The sequence below is a fragment of the Mustela lutreola genome, chromosome 10 (genome assembly GCF_030435805.1).
Source record: "Mustela lutreola isolate mMusLut2 chromosome 10, mMusLut2.pri, whole genome shotgun sequence".
Lineage (NCBI taxonomy): Eukaryota > Metazoa > Chordata > Mammalia > Carnivora > Mustelidae > Mustela > Mustela lutreola.
Genome location: NC_081299.1, coordinates 112,686,088 through 112,705,917, shown reverse-complemented (window position 1 = coordinate 112,705,917; position 19,830 = coordinate 112,686,088). Strand labels below are relative to the sequence as shown.

The following is a 19,830-nucleotide window of genomic DNA, read 5'->3' as shown; positions in this document are numbered from 1 at the left end:
GCTCTGCACTGGGTGTGGAGCCTGCTTTAAACTAAACTAAACTAAACTAAACTAAAATAACACCTCTGTCAAAAGCACGTGAATTCACAACTTACATGTAAGTCAAGTTCTACTTGTTCTAAGACAGCATGAAAACCAAGATGTCGTTATCAAGACAGGAAGCAAGATAAATTGTGTATTCCATGTGCTGTGAGATGACTCCAACTGCATCCAAGTCAGCCATGGCCCTCCACACATCTGCAAGAGAGGGTATATTATCCCCATTAGCACAGAGGAAACCAAGGCTCAGAGAGGTTAAAAAAAAAAGAGTCCAAGGTCATAGCATCATTTAGCAGCATAGCCAAAATGTATAGGAATTACCTCAAAATAGGCCAGACTAGTGGAAGAGTTATGAAAACCCAGGTAGAACGCTGCCTCAGAAAGGCAGATAATCAATAAAGGAAAAATAAAGAGGCACCTAGGTGGCTCTGTTGGTTAAGCATCTGCATTGGGCTCAGGCCATAATCCTGGGATCTTGCCCTATGTCAGACTTCCTGCTCAGCAGGGAGTCTGCTTCTCCCTCTGCCTCTGCTCCCCATTCATTCTCATAAACAAACAGATCAATAAAATCTTACCCAAAAAAAGAAAAAAAATAAAGATTATAAGCTTACAATAAAGATATGAATGATGAGTCAAAGCTTTCAGTGACACACCCACACCTGCCTACAGTTCTCTGGCTAAAACATGGGTGGAATTGATGGGGTTAGAAGAACAGGAGGCACATAGGCCCGGACAGCACAGCCCCAGCAGATGCAGAATCCTGGTGTAGGTTTAGCTAGCTTTCATTGTCCTTTAAAATGTCAAAGCTAAAGAAATCTGGTAGGGTTATTGAAGTCTGATCCTGGGGGATGCCTGGTTGGCTCAGTCTGTTAGGCAGCAGCCTAACATGACTCAGGTCATGATCACAGGGTCCTGGGATCAAGTCTGGCATCAGACTCCTTACCCAACCAGAAGCCTGCCTCACCCTCTGCCTGTTGCTCCCCCTGCTTGTGCTCTCTCACTGACAAATAAATAATCTTTAAAAAGAAAGAAGAAAGAAAAAAAGAAAAGAAAAATAAAATCTGATCCACAGTATAGACCAACACAAAGGAGGGTACTTTCTTGGGCTGATTTCTGATTGTTTGATTTTAAGTAGGCTCCACAGCCAGCACGGACACTAGTGCAGGGTTTGATCTCAGGACCCTAAGACCATGAACTGAGCCAAAGGCAGACAATCGATTAAGCCACCCAGGCACCCCACTTTCTTGGGTTCTAATGGGACTTTTCCTGGGTTCTAATCCTAGCTGTACTGGCTGCCAGGGGGAATGAAGTCCAGCACCACAAGAAAAGCATCCCAAGGCAGCAGTCCTCTGCAGAAGATTTGCTGGTGGCTGCCATCATCAAAGAGTCAGTGGGTGAAGTTGTTGAAGCACAGTGGGAACAATGATAGCCACTGCCTTTTGGGTGTCACTGAATCATCCTACTCATCTTCAGGAAGCCTGGCCCTTCTCCAGTCAATGCAGCGAAAGCAAACTTGTTAGAAGAACAGGGGAGGGGGCCATCTCCCTCCCTCCCAGAAACTGAAGCAACCAGCCAAACAGTGCAGCACTGGAGTAAAAATAAAAATGTGAAGGAATGCGGCGGCACCTGGGTAGCTCAGTCTGTTAAGCATCTGCCTTTGGGTCAGGTCCTGATCTCAGAGACCTGGGATCTGAGACCCACATCAGGCTCCCTGCTCAGTGAGGAGTCTCCCTTTCCTTCTCCCTCTGCCGCTGCTCCTAGCTCATTCTCTCTCTCTCTCTCTCTCAAATAAATAAAATCTTTAAAATAAGAAATTTAAAAATGAAGGAATGAATCAAAATGCAGAATTCAGAAACAGAACTACAGATATAAAAACTACATATAAAAACCTGAAATATGACCCGGTGAGTGAGGAAGGATTATTAAATCATGATACTGTATGAATTGATTGCCAATTTTTTCTTAGAACATAGAGCACACTGCACTACACGAAAACAAAAACACAAAATTAGGATTGAATACAAAAACAAAATTATCAGTGTTATTCCATCAAGTGTTTCACTAACCTACTGATCAAAACCTCAGTTCATCCTCCAAAAGAATCTGGGCACCACCTCAGCACACACGAACACATTTTCAGGCCACAGTTCACACTGCTCCAGTCCCCACTCTAAGTCCTGAGCCATGGGCTCCTCCAGGCAAAGCCACCACCAACTATGTCAGGGCCCCTGCCCTAAAAATCCCCAAACCCAACCACTTCACAACAGGGAGACTCAGGGAGATTCATATGGGCAGAAACGTGGGACTTTGACTTTTTTTTTTAATTAAAAGAAAAATACAGCAAGAAACATTTCTACCACAAAGTGAAGAGCTAATCTCTCACAATGTCGAGAGTATTAGAATTATCAATACACCATCAATAGTTTGATAGGTCAAACAGGCCAAAAGCTGGAAACACAAGAGGAAATGCTCACAGCAAACAGACCTGAAAGCCAGGGCCTGGACCGGCTGACATGGCTCTGCCGCTTACCACAGCGAGAAAGTGTAACTTTCCTGGGCCTCAATTTCCCTCCTGGCTAGCAGGAAAGTGGCAACACCACAAAACTCATGTCTGGTCGGGGATTACGTGAAAGGAGAATGCTCGGTGAGAGCCCCGCCACACCGCCCGTCCAGCCACAGTCTGTGCCCAGTGAATGGGAATTTCCTCTACTGCAGCCACACGAAGAGCTGAAGGATCTGCACAGGATGCCTGTCCATTTACCAGTCACAAAACCACGTTCTGCCATAAACAGAGAGGGCAAGAGACCCCAAGAGATGGGAATATCCCTCACCCTTGCCTGGACCAGGCTTTCCAGACAAGTTGGAAAGCCCACAGCAGCTCTGCCACTGACACTGAATGAGCCTTTGGAAGACAACACCATCCCAAACAACAGTTTAATTTACTTCTCTTTAAAAAGCAGTGAGACAAGGTCTTGGCCACATCTTCATAAATTAACAGCTTAGGAGGCTAAACCCCAATGATTTACTTATGTCCCCAGCAGGCACACCTCCACTCGTGGGCAGCTTCAGGGAGAAAGGGTGCCTCCCCATCCATGAGGACACCCTCTGACATTCATCTGCCTGAAGATGCTTCCTACCCATGGGCATTTACTCCCTGGAGCCCTCCCCATCTAAGTTCCCCTCTGGATGCTGCATGAGGCAACTTCCTCACACCCCCATCACCACTGGCGACACCGCAGCTACCCCCGAGCCTTCAAGCAGGGTGCACCTGTGTTTGCTGCCAAGTGTCCCATCAGCCCAGCTCCATCACTGATTTCTGTACCCATAATTAATTAACTTATGCATGTATGTATATATTTATTTTTACAGATTCATTTATTTTATGGAGAGAGTGACAGAGACAGAGATACAGAGAGAGCACACACACACACAAATACAGGGAGATAGAAACTCCAGCAGATTCTACACTGAGAGCAGAGCACACCTCAGGGCTCAATCCCACCACCCTGAGATCATGACCTTAGCTGAAACCAAGAGTTGGATGCTTCAAAGACTGAGCCACCAGGCACCCCTCTGTACTCTTAATCTTAAGAAAAGACAGACGCCACTTCTTTCTGTCAGCCACGGCCTCATAAGCCATCTGTCACACAGCCAAAGCTTCCAGAGGATAGGACCAGGTCTGCAACACCAGTGATGCCAGAGTATCACTATAAAACTACAATCTAGTGAGTACCAGGCTCTTCTCTAAGCTCCTAATATGGCCTTCTATTTTGTACCCCTCACAGACCTACATGCTAGGTATTATCCCCAGTACACAGAGGGGGACACTGAGGTCCATGGCTTACCCAAGCGATCTACTTTTATGTGGCAGGAGCAGGGGCCTGAACCTAAGTCTGTGACTCCAAGGCCCCTCCGTCAACTCTGTTACTCATGCAGCCCCAACACAGTCATCAAATACCTCCCTAAACCCTCATCCCTCCTGTGAAAAAGCATGGTCTTCTGCCATTTCCCCGATGGGAAGAAAGCCGGCTTGAGCCAGATATAGTGACCTGCCCATGATGGTACAGGCGATGTCCCCCCTGTTCTCCCTCCAACACCCATGTTATTCTGCATGAGGCCCCATGGGGTCCTTCATGCTTCCAGTGGAAAACTCTGGTGAGACCACCAGGCTCCTGGCAGGCCTTCATCTTGACCCTGGAGGACAGGACCAGTTAGGAGAAACCGGCTAGTTAAGCCTCTGAAATGGGGTCCTACCACCCAGGAAAACCCCCTTATATCCAGGGCATCGCTGGCTTTGTAGAGGGCTCCACAAGCACCAGCCTTGCTGAGTCACTTTCTCTAAGGTGGTGGCTGAGACAAAAAGGACCCAGGAAAGAAAGGCATAGGCTGTTGTGGAACTCCAGTGCCTTGGCATCAACAATTAATGTGAGCAGCTGCCTCTGCTCACCAGATCTGCATTTTATGTGGGGCACACTGTTCAAAGTTTATACCCCCCATCTCTGTAACCTTCACGACAACCCCTGGAGCTCCCTGCACCATCATTACCACCTCACAGACAAGGAGACAAGGCATGAGGGGTGTGTAGAATGATGCAGCTCTGTGCTGGGGCCAACCTGGGGAGGACTCCCACAGGCTTGCTCTTCCCACTGCTGCAGAGGCAGCTGAAAACAATGAGTTTTTCAGTTTGCATTATGTAGAGTGGAAAAGTCAACCATAAAGGTCATTCAATTTTTAAATGGGTTATTCCTCAGGATAAAAACAGTTCCAAAAAATAATTTCTGAGAAGTTCAACATATTTCTCCTTCCAGGTGCCTGGAATGTGATGGAATGTTGTTAAAATAAGTTCTGGCCCATCAGCATGCCAGACAGAAACTGGAAGTAAGCTGTTGCAGGTCCCCAAAGGCTCCGTCACAACCCTAAGGAGAAGACATATAAATTTCACTGTCCCAAAGTGATTATGTTTAAAAAAAAAAAAAAACAGGCACAGGTGGAACATTTTAAATTACAGACTTTCAATGCAGGGGCAGTGGGGGCAGGGGGGTGTCCCCCCTACCCCCAAATGTTTCAGCTATATATAGTGACTTACCAAAGTGACTCATCACAAGTACCTACAAGGCGACCGACAGGCAACTGACCGATGAGGAAGGTATTCGGACTGCTTAACAAAACCAACACAACTTAGAATCTTCATTATTAAGAAGAGAAAACCATTTATTAAACACTCGCCAGGCACCAAACCCGCTAGGCATTGTCACATGATCTACTCATCACAAGGCTGCCAAACTCAGTGCAGAAACTGAGGCTGAGTAAGTCACCTAAGGTCATGCAGCACCAGAAACTGGATTCCAATTAGGTCTGACATCAAAGCCCACCCCAGCTTGCTGCAATGATTCAGAACCTAAGCTTTGTGATGATCAATAAACTACATGCTTAACAATGTTTACACATCTCTGTTAGAATTCAGGGAAAGGTTTTTAAAAATGACATACACAAGGGGAAAAAATAATACAGGTTCTGGAGGCAGGCTGCCCAGGGTTCAAATCTTGGCTCCTCCACTTGCAAGCTGTGTGACCTTGGACTCCTTTAGCTGCCCTGTGCCCATATTTCCATGCATTAAAATGGTAGCCATAACAGACCCTATCTCCTAAGGCAAATAAAGCATTTTGGTGTTGTTGTTCTTAAGATTTTATTATTTATTTGACAGAGAGAGAGAGACAGGGTGAGAGGGAACACACACAGGGGGAGTGTGAAAGGGAGAAGCAGGCTTCCCACTGAGCAGGAAGCCTGGTGAGGATTAGATCCCAGCACCCTGGGAGCATAACCTCAGCTGAACAACTGAGCCACCCAGGTGCCCACAAATAAAACATTGAGAATCATTCCTGGCATGAGTTAAACCTCAGAAGGTGTGGGCTGGTGTTACTTCTTGCTGGGCACCAGATAGGGTCAGCAGCCTCAGGCCCACTGTTTTAGCAACTCATTTGCATAAACAAAGCCCAGGCTCAGCCACTTTGTGCTTAGGCTATGGTTTCTTCCTGTCACTAACATCTCTCCTCACTCCTGCTCTGTGGCACTAAGCTCTGGGCCTCAACTTCCCATCTGTCAAATGAGGTGAGGAGCCCAGCTGATCTATCTGAGGTCCTTCCAGCTGGGCAACCTAGGATTCTTGGTAACTCAGGGCCCAGAAATTTCAGAACCATCCTAACACAAACATTACCAGATGACACCCACTCATTTTCCTCAGATCTTCTCTTCCGTATTATGTATAAATGCTTATTTTCATGGCAAATCTTCTCCAAGATCCCAGAGCTCCACGAGCACCCAGAATAGGCTGGGCAGGCATCCCCAGTGCTGAGGCTGGGGACATGATGGTCAGAAGCTCTGACCTCCAGGGGAGACGGATTCCAAATCAAGCTGCTCTGATAAGCAGATCCTCCCTGTTAGAGAGGATTTCAACAGAGCACAGTTAAGAGGAAGTGCAGGCAAGAAACTCAGAACTTGGCCCACTGGACAGAGGGCAGTAGGACAGTGGGCCGGAGGGGTGACAGAGGGATGGAGAGGAACGGCACGATCAACAGAGGCCAGCCAAGGCAGCACTGATGCTCAATATGAGAGGGTGGGCTGGGGACACACTGTGAAAATGGCTTCACAGGCAGGAAGCAAGCCCAGCTCAGCACAAAGCAAAGTCCTGAGCAGGAACCTTCTGGGACCAGGTTGGACACTAAGGTGAGCTGAAAATGGCTGTGGGACCCAGTGCAGTCTGAATCTCACCCATGCCTCTCACAGGCTGGGTGACCCCGGACCAGTTATGCTACGTCCTTTAATGTTTCCTAAAGGGTATATTCGCTCCATAACCCTGAGCCATGTTCTCATTTCGGTGAGTGTGGGAGGCCGCAATAAGGCTTGAGATGAGAGCCAAACCAGACCCTGACTTGTGCCTCCTTTAAAGTCTGAATAACCTAACAAAAGGTTTAGGACGGGAAAAGTTGAGTAGCACTGGGAAAGAGTCTGTGCTATGTGTTGTGCGCTCGCCTACGTGACTTCCCACACGCTTACTAAACGAATGAGAACAATTCGGTTGGGCTAAAAAGTTCGTTGCTGGTCCTTGCTGCCTTAGTACAGCCCATAAATGACTTTCAGGTTTGCTGTATTTGTACTGGCATTAGACATTTGGCGTCATGAGGAACCGTAGTTGCTTAACTAAACACAGATGTAATGTCACTATATATATGGCCTTAATGCTTTGAATAAACTTAGCACTGTTGGACATCCTCCTCAGTGCTCCTCCTGCCCCCCATCTCTTTGCTTCTCGAGTTCTTTTCTTCATCCTCTTACCCTCATGTTCCTGGCTGATTTGTTGTGCCGGTCACGACAGGTGAGGATCTGATGGTGCCCACAATCTACAGAGATCCAATATATACAACTAGGACAGCCTGGAGGGGGGTGGGCAACCCGGGCTGGACAGGGAGTTAAGAAGGAGTCAGGAAGGGCACCTGGGTGGCTCAGTGGGTTAAGCCGCTGCCTTCGGCTCAGGTCATGATCTCAGGGTCCTGGGATCGAGTCCCGCATCGGGCTCTCTGCTCAGCAGGGAGCCTGCTTCCTCCTCTCTCTCTCTCTGCCTGCCTCTCTGCCTACTTGTGATCTCTCTCTGTCAAATAAATAAAATAAAATAAAAAATCTTAAAAAAAAAAAAAAGGAGTCAGGAAGAAGTCATTCCCACCCTTGAGGCATGGGTTGGTACTGACCAGAGACACTGGGCAAGAGACGATGTCCTAGGACTGCTGTAAGACTAGCCGGGTCCAGGCAACGCACCTAACAGTGTGTAGGTGTAACCCATCCATAAAAGGGGGGCGGGGGGGGTGGTGGTTGCAGCTGGTTGAGCATCTTACTCTTTGTTTTGGCTCAGGTCCATTCACCTGGCCCATTCACCTGTGCCTGCATGTGTTCTGTGGTGTGCTCTTTATCTCTCTCAAATAAATAAATCTAAAAAAAAAAAAAAAAAAGGAAGTCAGGAAGGATCAGGAGACCTGCTGTTAAGGTCCCAAAGACTCCACCCTCCTCAAGTAGCCTCCGAAAATAAAGTAAGTGGATTCCCAGGAGCCTCCTGGACACAAAACTTTCCAAAGCAAAGCTTTCAATTTCATACTGGAGAAAAGGCTGCTGTGCAAATTCAAGACAAAAAAGCCAGCCAGGGTGGGGTGGGTTTGGACGGGGTTGGCCCTGTAGGGCTCTGGCCACTAAATGCCCACTGCCCAAGCCAGGAGCCTGGAGTCTGTGTAGCCAGTGCTTCCTGAGGCTTCCACATCTTGGCCTCGCCCTGAAGCTTCCTCCTGGAAGCTCCTTACCCAGGGAGGCCACCTGTGAGCACCCCCTCACACACACCCCAGCTTCTGCCCCTCCATCCAGCTGGAGTGAAGGATCCCCAAGCCTGCTCTCTCTGGTCTCTCCTGCACAGAGAGGAGTATGTGCCCCAGAAAGGAGGGTCCCTGAGGTTACCTGAGTCCCTGGCCCGAAGACAGCTGGCTTGAGAATGTGGGGTTTCGGTGCTCTAGGCACAGCAGTTCCTAGAGGAAACAGGGTAGGGAGCTCCAAGGTGGAGGGGAGTCCCGGGAGTCTGGGATCGCAGATGCCAGTGGCCCCCAAGTGGAAGGGTTTCAGTGACTCCAGAGGTGAGAGGGGTCAGGGGTCAGGCCTGGAGGTGGACAAGGACCTATGGGGTAGGGGGCCGGAGATGGAAGTGATCCCAGGGTGGTCGCAGGCCCAAAGTAGAGTTGTGGGGGTGGGGGTGGGGGGAAGGGGTCCATGGGCCAGAAAGGAATGGTATCCTGGGGCTCCTGGGTAAAAGGCAGTTGAGGTGGAGGGGGCCCAGTGGGGCCCAGGCTGTGCGGGCAGAGCCAGCTCCTCTCGGGTTGGGGAGCCCAGCGATTCTGAGGGACAAAATTTTCCATCAAGTTCTGGAAAAGAAGCCTGTCAGCACAGGCGTCTCTCTGGGGGTCAGACAAGCCCAGTGGTGCTGGGCTCCTTGATGTCAGTAGGGCCCCACGGGTTCCCTGGATACAGAGAAGTGGAGCGAGGGCTGTGGGGCAAGGGCTGTGGGGCAAGGGCTGTGGGGCGCAGGAGCACCAGGCCAGCAGGAACCTGTCCGCCAGGCCCCCCTCCTGCTCCCTTCGACGAAGCAGCAGGTGGCAGCGGGCAGGAGGGACACAGCCTCCCTCTCTCCCTAGCGCCCCTACCCCTCCCCAGCCCCTCAGTACCTGAGTCAGCGGGGCACCCATGCACTCCCCTGCGCCCTGCCCCGCCAGCCCAGAACCCCTGCCTCCCCAGGAGGCGCTTTTTGCGCAGTGAGTTCGCTGGGCCCGCAGAAGGCGGTGGGCGGGGCAGGCAGGTGCGAGCCCGCTGCGGCGGGTGGGGGGCGGCAAACAGCGGTGCAGGCCTCTGCAGGCCCGCGCGCCCTCGCCCAGCCTCCTGTCTGTCCTGTCCGGTGAGGGGCTGGCTGCGCCCCCTGCCGGTTCCCGCTGCTCTTCTGCTGACTCCAGGACCCCAGTCCCCCGCCCAGTCCCGGCCTCCCTGCCGCTGCTTGAGCTCCAGGCTAGGCCCGCTGCCGCTCCTGGGCGGCCGAGCTGCGGCCCCGGTGCGGTGTGGCTGGCCCTTTTCTCTCCCCAGGGCACAGTGGAGCCACGAGGGAAGGCCTGAGGGGATCTTCTGTCTGCTCAGCGCCAGTGGACACTCTCCAGGGGCCTCTCTACCTGGTGGGCTCCACCCATGGCCATCTTGGAACCCCCAGAATCCCCTTCAGAGACCAGGTGAAGACCTCCTTGGGGAATCCAGGCTCCTGGGACCAAGGCGAGTTGATCTTGTGTACTGCTGTGTTTGTTCCCTGGCCTGGCATGGATTAACAGTTGCTGAATTGATCTATTCTGGGGTCATCAAGGGCAGAGGAATGAATTCAGGGCTGGGATCCCCAGGCCTAGGGTCCACACAGGCTTGGAGCACTCTTGGCTGTCCCCGGTCCCAGGACAGCCTCCCGTGGCGCTGAGGCAGAGAGTGTGTCAGAGAAACCAGCTCTTGGTCCCTAAGCTGCCAGCGCACTGGAGAATGCATGGGGTCCCTTTCCTGTGAGGGGATGGGAGCCACACCAGGCGGCAGAATGCGAGAGTCCTGCTATAGAGCCTGAGATACTCCCCTGAGAGAGGTATAAAGGCCCCGCCGGTGCCCTTTGATACACGCCCTTGTTTCAGAGCCTGCACCAAACTCTCGCCCCAGAGAGGTGCGCGAAGGCCCAGCCTGGTGCTCCCGGACCTGTGCCCTGTTCTCAGAGCCTGAGACCCGCGCGCGAACCTCTGCCTTCCCTGAAATTGGTGCGTGCAAGGTGGGCGCTCTTAGACCCAGAAAGACCAGGCACTCCCAGCCCGGGCCAGCGGGAAAATCTCAGTGTGCGATTGCTGCTTGGAACCTCTCTAGCGCTCTGGAGGTGCCCAAAGCTGCTGCTGCCGTGCTTTTGGGTACAAGCAAAAGATCCTCCATCCCCAGGGACAGCAACTTGGAACCTGCTCTGCCAGCGGCCAAGGGGGAACTTATTTGGGCTCTGCAGCAAGACTGAGGCTTCTCTCTGAGAGGGAGATCAGGGTGCGGTTTGTTTTCCTCTAAAACTACAAAAACCATCAAAAGCGGTCAAAGTGAGAAAAAAAAGTGAACAAAGAAAAAACCGCCAGAGAACAAAAGCCTGAAAAAAAAAAAGTTTCCTCAGAGCCCACACCCTTGAGGTGGGAACATCATTGTCAGGGAACATCATTGACTGAAAACCCACACGGCCCCTTCCCCAGAAAACAAACCAAGAAAGAAAAAAAAAAAAAAAAAAGAGAGAGAGAGAAAAAAAAAGTACTACAAGAAAACTACCACTACTTCATAGGAAAACTTTTATTTTTCATTCATTCCCACTATTCTGGTTCTTTTTTTTTTATATATAGGTAATTTTTTTAACCCTAGCAGGATGGTGGAATGGGACATGGCTGAGTGCCTCCCGGGTCTGACCTTGTGTGACGCCACCCGGTGCCTGCAGCTGCCCTCTGGAAGGTGTTGCTTTTGCGGCAGAGCCGGAGGGCACCAAGCGTGTGTCTGTCTCCAAAGTCCTGGGCACCACATCACAATGCCTTCCTGAGAAGCAGAATCAAGGACAGTTGCTGATCTTCATTCCTTCCCACCAAAGGTAGCTCATACACCATCTTTGGAAGTTGGAGCCAGGGGGCGCCTTGGTGGCTCAGTCGGTTAAGTGTCTTTCTTCAGCTCAGGTCATGATCCCAGAGTCCTGGGATCGAGTCCCACACATTTGCCTCCCTGCTCAGCGGGGAGCCTGCTTCTCCTTCTCCCTCTGCCATTCCCCCAACTTGTGCTTTCTGGCTCTCTATGTGTCAAATAAGTGAATAAAATCTTTTTAAAAAGTTTGGGCCAGGGGGCGCCTGGGTGGCTCAGTGGGTTAAGCCGCTGCCTTCAGCTCAGGTCATGATCTCAGGGTCCTGGGATCGGGTCCTCTGCTCAGCAGGGAGCCTGCTTCCCTCTCTCTCTCTCTCTGCCTGCCTCTCCATCTACTTGTGATTTCTCTCTGTCACATAAATAAATAAAATCTTTTAAAAAAAAAAGTTTGGGCCAGGGACGCCTGGTGGCTCAGTTGGTTAAGCTGCTGCGTTCGGCTCGGGTCATGATTCCAAGGTCCTGGAATCGAGTCCCACATCGGGCTCCTTGCTCAGCGAGGAGCCTGCTTCTCTCACTGCCTCTGCCTGCCTCTCTGCCTGCTTGTGTGTACTCTCTCTCTCTATCTCAGGCAAATAAATAAAATTAAAAAAAAAAAAAAAGTTTGGGCCATACTCTTTAGCCATTCTACTTTCCCTGGGGTAATTTGCCACCTCCCTGAATTTACCTGCATCTTTCCCAAAATCTACTTATCTTCCAGCCTTCGTGACCATAATGAGTCTATAAATTTTCAATAGACAGTGTGAACTTACACTTGCTAATATTTGCATAACATGCACCTCTTTCAATCTCAAAGAAAAGCTTCACACCGCAATGGTCTCTAATCTCCAATTAGGTTCTGTTCCGGGATCCTACTGGAATTCTACGCACCTGTCCCCTAAGATGCCATAAATTGTGGTCCAGTTTCCCAGCCAGCCAAGGAAAGCACATGGGAAATCTTGCTGAAGTATGAGTAAGAGCCAACGAAAGGGAACATATTTATCTGCCTCGAATGCTGGGACCTGAGGAAAGCAAGTTTTATTACAGACAAATCAGGAAGGAGGTGCAGATTGCTTTTTATGTCACTCTGGAGTGGAGGTCTGCTCACTCACAGAAGCTCAAAATCTTCACAAAGGACAATGCCCCCCACCCCCAAAGTCAGCTGGGGATTCTTAGAAAAACTTTAATTGAAAGTATTACGGATTCTCCAACTTCCCAAAATGCAGGAGGAACATCTACAAGCAAGACTGTCACCACTTTTAGACAATTACACTTATTTACCTTTTTTCTTCCTAGAAAATCATCCTCTCTCCCAATCCATGATCTTCTTTTTGTAACAGTTTCCTAAAGAAGGAAACAGGTGTCCTCCCATACCAGTTCCATCCAAAATAATAAAATAAAAATCTTTAAAATTAAAAAAAAATTGTGATTTGTTGAGACAGAGCACATAAGCAGAGGGACAAGCAGACTCTCCCACTCAGCAGGAAGCCCGATTTGGGGCTCGATCCCAGGACCCTGAGACCATGACCTGAACCGAAGGCAGATGCTTAACCAACTGAGGCACCCAGGAAGCCCCCAAATAATTCAATTTTTAATCACTTTGCCATAGACACTTTTGGGTGGCTTTGAAACACCAGAATCTCATTGACTTATCAGTGTCCTCTTCACCATCTCAGAAAAGGACTGGGTGCCTCTCAGAGGCCTCTCTCCCCTCCTGACCCAGGTCCCAGCCAAAGGTCCTTCACATTAGAGTATGAGGAACTGAGCGGGATGGGGTGTGGAAGCACCCTGGGGTGGGGTGGGGGGCTCTGGGGCCCTCCCACTCTCAACTTCAAAGACAGCACCTGCTTTCCCCTGCCTCATATAGGTAACCTGGGTTTGCCCTCTTTAAGGTTCCTGGTTGCTGCAAAGGTCTGAAAATCTCCTAAGTAGAACAAAAGCCATCATGTGTTTAAAGGAAGAAAGATAAAGCTCCCCAGAATGAGCCAGCAGCTCTGGGCTTCCCCGCACATCTTTCCTGTCCCTCAGAACCCTGGGAAGGAGCCCCTTGGTGCAAAGTCACAGGGGGAGCCCACGCACAGCCCAGGCCTCCTGCCCCAGGTCCTCTCCAGCCATAAACTGACCCCCTAGCCCCTTCCAAACCGTCTACAGCCTCAAACCACGGACGTGCAGTTCAGCACCCATCTCCAGAGCGCAGGATGCACGTGGCTTCCCGGCACCCTTCCCTGGCCGCTCCCAAAATCACCGTGGGAATGTCGCAGCAAGGAGACAGGGAATCGATTTTTATCCTCTGGGCTGTCTTCCCTCGTAGCCCCTCAGGAGTCCCCACGCAGCAATGCCGCGTGGGCCCAACTGCTCTGAATCCACTTCCCCCGAGGAATCCACTTTTCTTCAGCGTCTGTGTCTGCAAACCCGGCTCCTCTAACACCCCCCACCAAACGTACCAAGAACCAACTGGGGAAGAAGTTCATTTCTGGCCGACAAGCCTTTAATCCCTGAGAGCTGTGGCTGATGCGGGAGCAGCTTTTCTCCAAATGGTGATTTCGATACGAGGTCCTTTTGCCTGCCGGGCCCAACATCCCTGACGTGTGGCTCCCAGGGGCCTCCCACGGCCAGGCCTGAGAGTGGAGCCCACCCTTGGGCTCATTTTCCACCGCGCCGAATCCAGGCAGCGGCCCCGTCTCACTATAAAGGGTGCTGAGTAACGAGGTGCCGCCACCAGGAAGAGAGGCAGCAGGTCAGACAGATCTGGAGAATGACACTGGCCTTCAAGGGCCCCTCACAAGGGAAATACCATTAAGTAGCAGATGTGACCAGATATACTGTGTTCCACATTCACGCCGTAAGGATGGGGTTTCTTCGAGCCCTAGTCAAAGGAACTCTTTCACCCGAGATCACTTGACCAATCGGTGACTCAGTTTCCTTATACTAAAAATGAGGATAATAATACCTCACAAGATTGTTATGAGGAACACACACGTTACAAAGTGTTTAGAGGCACCTGGGTGGCTAAGTGGGTAAGCATCTGACTTCAGCTCAGGTCACGATCTCAGGGTCCTGGGATAGGGCCGTGTCAGGCTCCCTGCTCAGCGAGGAGTCTGCATGTCCCTCTCCCTCCCTCTTCACTTCCTGCCCTCTCTCTCTCTCTCTCAAATATATAAATAAAATCTTTTAAAAAACTAAGTTCTTAGAACACTATCTGCACATAATACAGGACACACAAGCACTTGTTAAACAGATAAAAGGGTACAAGAGGCTGGCTTCCCTTCAGATTTCTAATAGGCTCCTGTCTGGGGGTCTCTAGCTCTTAGGAAGTGGGTAGGCCGCACAAGCCCAAGGTTGTCGAGTTCCTCCGAGGCCAAGTTCAGTTTTCTATGCAGGACAGAAAACCTGTAAAATACATCCCAGACTTGCTTCGCTGCCTTCCTAGTAGGGAATCCGTTCCCTCAAGAGTGGTCCAACCTCTCTTCCACTATTTGGGATGTAGAAAACGTTTAGACATTTCTCCATTGGTGCTGATTCCATCCTCATTTTTAACAACCTAGCTGTGTGTTCATCTGGTCTTCTGTTAGTTCCTTTATTCAACAAACACAGAGGACTCACCGTGTCCTAACTGTGACCAAGACATCCAGCATCTCATCCCACAAGGGAAACATATTAGCAAATGTGGCAGCAAAGAGGGATGGGGTAAGGCAGTGACATCTGAATCAAGACCAAACTAACAAGCAGAGCCTGCCATGAAGAACATTCCAGGTATGGGCCCCATAGGCATGAAGGCGGAAATGAATAGATTATGTGCAGACAGCAGGACAGGGGACTAAGGGGACACTGGAAAGGAAGGCTGCGGAGCAGCTGTCGGCATTGGAGGCCTTGCGAAGGACTCTGGAATTCCCTTTGGTTTCAGCCGGAAGCTACATGAAGGTTTAAGCAGGGAATCATCAGATTAGCCTATATTTGTAAAAGATCGCTCCTCTTCCACAGAAGAAATGGGGATGGGGTGGGGGTGTCCACGAGCCTAGAAGCTGGAAATGGAAGCAGATGAAGTTTCCAATATCCTGGCCAAGGAGTGAGTCTGTCGCAGTGAGAGTGTCAAGATTTGCAGTTCTAAACTTTTGAGTAAAGTGGCTTATTAAACACACAGCTAACTATTGCCCGGGGTTCCTACTTTTGTAATAAGTTTTTTCTGAAAGTCACAAAGGGGAGAGGGGCTCTCTGCACCACGTGCCAGTGGGGGCGGAACATCATCGTCACATTACAGGGTGTTTTCAGAGCCTGTTATCCTTTTAGTACGACATCCCTCCCACCCCGAGACAACACCGTGCCTCTTTCCGCCAACAGAAGTTGAGTTTTTCCCTTTCCCTCTTCCTTCTTTTGAGGGCAGAGCTCAGGGCTTCTCCAGAGATTCCATCCTAAGTTCATAGATCTCACCGAGCCAACCACATTCCCCTCCCTGTGGGCGCCAGGAAACGCCGGAAACATCTGTATCTGCACCTGAACATGGGACCTTGGATCCCAGCTACAGTTACTTGTGCTGTGGTAACAAGGACATCATGTGGCGTTTCAGGACATTTTCGTATATAAGGCCTCGGGTCGGGATGCTCAGGGTAGGAAAAGGGTGGGTCCGCCCCTGGGCAGAGTGGCATACCTTCTCTCTCCTCCTGGCATTTGCCCGAGTTGGAGATGCCCTGTTCCTTCCTCTTCACCTGAGTAATCATTATCTCTGCTTCCAGAAGCAGCTCAGGGGGCCACCTCCATCAGAGGGGTCACCTCCTCCCCAACCCCGCTGGACCAGGTGACCCTCCCCAGAATTCCATATAAATCCCTGTTAACGTTGATCCCACTGCTTCCCAGAGGCTCTTTCTCCTTGTCTTTACTTTGTCTCTCCTGCTGGACCCCAGGAGACAGGTCTCACTCATCATTTTATCCCAGCAGGGTTCAGTATGTTGCTGAATTAACACATGGCATGTCCCGCACATCGCTGGCAGCTGGATGAACTGGAACACAGTGTGGCAGCATGTACTGAAGCAGGGGTTCTCAGAGCACCAGGGGGTTCAGTCGGTGAAGCATCTGCCTTCGGCTCAGGTCATGATCCTAAGGTCCTGGGATCCAGGCCTGCACGGGGATCCCTACTCAACAGGGAGTTGGCTTCTCCCTCTCCCTCTGCTTCTCCCCTCCCTCTCAAATAAATAAATAAAATCTTTTCAAAAAAATAAATTTAAAATAAATTTTAAAAAAATTAAGCAGTTGTTCTCAGCTGCAGGTGATTTGGCTCCCCAGGGGACATATGGCAATGCCTGGAGAAACGTTTGGTTGATGTAATTGGAGGAAAGGGTGCCACTGGGCATTTGGTGGGGAGAGGCCGAATGGAGGTGGCCAACATCTGGCCATGCACAAGACAGGCCTCAGCAAAACATCACCCAGTCCACGAGGTCGACAGGGGAGACCCGAATCTAATCTAGGACCTGGAAAACCTTTTCCTAGGTTTACATGCTCAAGGGAAATGTATCTGTCCATCAAAACCACAAAAATGTCTGAAGCAGCTTATCCTCAGAAGCCCCAAACTGGATACCATGTAAAAGACCATTAACAGGAGAACGGATAACCGACTACAGTACCTACGTGATGGAAGACAACAGACGATCACAAAATTTAAGATGCCACATATGCGACAACAAGAAGGAATCCACAGATGTCCTGAGGAACCGAACCACCAGAGCAAGGTAACAGGCAAACTTGATCGCTGGTGATGGAAGAGAAGCAGGGGGCAGGGAGTGACTGACTGGGAAGGAGCAGGAGGGAACCTCTGGTGTGCTCAGAACGTTCCTGATCCTCATCTGGGTAGTAGTTACACACAGCGTGCCGCATGCTAGAACTCACGTGCTGTGTGTGTGTGTTACACCTCAGCAAGCTTTACCAAAGGCAACGGTCCTCTAAGAGCCCCAGCGGGCAGGAATCACACACTGGAGCAGGTCCTCCGAGCATGACTTTCTAAGGATTTCGGTGCACAGCCGGCAGGAGCATTGTAGATATGTTTCTGGAGACCTATTTCACCACGGACACCAAAAACCTTACAGTGGGTCCTTGATTCAATTCTGCTTCGGTCATTTTCTGCTAAGGATTGTGCTACAGATGTGCACACAGACTTAGGTTTCAAGAATATTTATCACAGCAGAACAAATACAAGAGGGAGGCAGCAACAACACTGACCCAGAGGAAACTGTGTGATACCGCGGACTCATTAAAATCGACATTTAAAAATGTAAATGGAAAACGACTACAATATATTAATTACAATTAAAGAGCAGGTCACCCAACAAGCTGACACCTAAGATATATGAATAATATACTCAATATGATTAACTATGATTAGCTAAGGTCATGAGGGGTTATGGGATTTCTTAAAATTTCATCATTTTTCCCTAAAATGTACATATATTACTTATTAATAAGAAAAAAATACACAATCACACAACTCTAAAACTGAGTACCAGGGGCGCCTGTAGGGTTCAGTGGGTTAAAGCCTCTGCCTTCGGCTCAGGTCATGATCTCAGAGTCCTGGGATCGGGCCCCGCATCGGGCTCTCTGCTCAGCAGGGAGTCTGCTTCCTCGTCCCTCTCTCCGCCTGCCTCTCTGCCTACTTGTGATCTCTATCTGTCAAATAAAATAAATAAAATCTTTAAAAAAATAAAATAAATAAAATAAAACTGAGTACCAGACCCCACACAACCCCCAGATTCCCCATGGATTCAGAGCCCTGCTGCCTGCAGAAGTGCTCTATTGACGCTCATCACAGGGGCTGAGACAGATTAAATAAAGAGATAACATTCCAGATTTCCTGTCTCTTATCCGACTGTGCAGATTGGTTACACAAATCCAAATCCATACATGCATTAGACCTCACTGAACTGCGTACGCCCTGAGAAAAAGTTACAAGCAATTCCCTGTAAAAATACAAAAGTATTTCTGACAGCAAAAGTTTTCAGATGCTGTAAAGAAAAAAAAAATAACTAAAAAGGCACGACCTTCCCTGATTAATCAAGTCTCCCTCGAGAGAAGGCTACCACTTCCCCAGGTAATCTCATCGCCTCAGAGGAAACCATGTTTCTCTGTGAAGTGGAGGTGATCGCGGCTCTCTCGGAGTACTCGCAAAGGTTTGGCGTGGTTATGAAATGGAACACTATGACCGGGGCCCGCTGGTTGTGGTCACCGTCATGCCCACGGCCTGAACACCACCTCCCTCCAGGAAGGTCCCTTCTCTGAATTCTGTGTGGTAGGGGTACGTGGCTGACTATTAGGGAGCACTGCAGAAGGCGTACCCTGTCGCTCGCCCAGACACCCAGCTCCTCCCGGAGCCACCGAATGCCATACAGAGCTAAAGCTGGGAGCAGGGGCTCACCGTGGACACCAATGATGAGGGCCAAGGTACCTCAGCTCACAAACCCATTACGAGCATATACATTTAACTCTAGCTTTAAGATGTTTCTCCTCTTACTTCTCAGTCAAAAAAGACTTTAAGCCGAGTAAACCAACAACAAACCCTAAGATAAAACATTTAACCATGTTAATTTCCAAAGCCCTACGGTCGTCTTCAGCTTCTCAAGGTCACACCTCCCTACTGAATAATTACCGAGGGTTGCTGACACGGTACACAGAAAAAAAAAAAAACTCTTAGGATGTCCAGCCTCTAAGAGAAAAAGCAAACAGCTCAGAATCCAGCTAGCCACGGCAAAGGAACCACTGACAAAGCCAAACACAGAGGGGCCCCTGAAGCATCTGGGAATCTGCCTGTTCCTTTGCCTCCTCAGAGGGAACAAGTCACAAGACTGCTCGGAATGGGAAATAAGAAGGGCAGAAGCCCGGAAACCAGCGTGTCCTGAATTTCGTGCTGCTTCCAAGGAGTGAGCCCGCCTGCTGTGTCAGTTATTTACACAGTGGGCAGGTGAGGCTGACAGCTTGAAGGGGTTATTTTAGAGGGAGAGCTGTAAGTCTGATCAGGAGAAGGTTCTGGACCCTGGGGTCCCAGCACGCATCTCCAGCTTCCAGGCTGACCCTCCCTTCAGACAGGGTTTAAGAGACAGCAGGGCGAGCATGGTCTTTGTATTTAAATCACCTCAAGGGGGCCCATATCTCCAGGCACAACCAGAAGCCAGGGAGGAGAGGGAAGGGGGAGAGGGAGAGGGTACCTCCACTCCTATCTGCTGGCTGCACTTCTGGAGCGCCTGATCCAGGAAGCTAAATGCGTGGACAGAACAGAAGGAAGAATCTGGGAAGACTGGAAGACTAGAAGAGCTGCTCGCGGACTGGTCTCAACCTGAACCACAGAAACACCTCTGCCTCCCTGCCCTCCGCCCCTCGGCTGGGCACCAGGTGCCTCCCTACTGCACTCCAGATGCAGATCCAAGCTCAGGGGTGCCCAGTGCCGATGCCTCTCTCCGGCGCAGGGAGTCTAGGGCATCAGGGGACTCCTAGACAGCACCTGTGATCTCTAATTTAAAACCAAAACCAAAATCCCCAACCAGCCCAAGCCAGCACAAGCAATACATACAATACATATTTATGTGTAAGACA

At 50.0% G+C, this 19,830-nt stretch overlaps 1 protein-coding gene across 1 annotated transcript in view; it reads right to left on the bottom strand.

The window, feature by feature from the left end:
• Window positions 1-19,830, bottom strand: part of LOC131810248 (piggyBac transposable element-derived protein 5-like) — a 35,134-nt gene that overhangs the window by 12,283 nt on the left and 3,021 nt on the right. The window contains exon 3 of the mRNA XM_059137956.1: window positions 96-237. The gene's annotated coding sequence lies outside the window, so the exon portion shown is untranslated. The remainder of the gene's footprint in view (window positions 1-95; window positions 238-19,830) is intronic.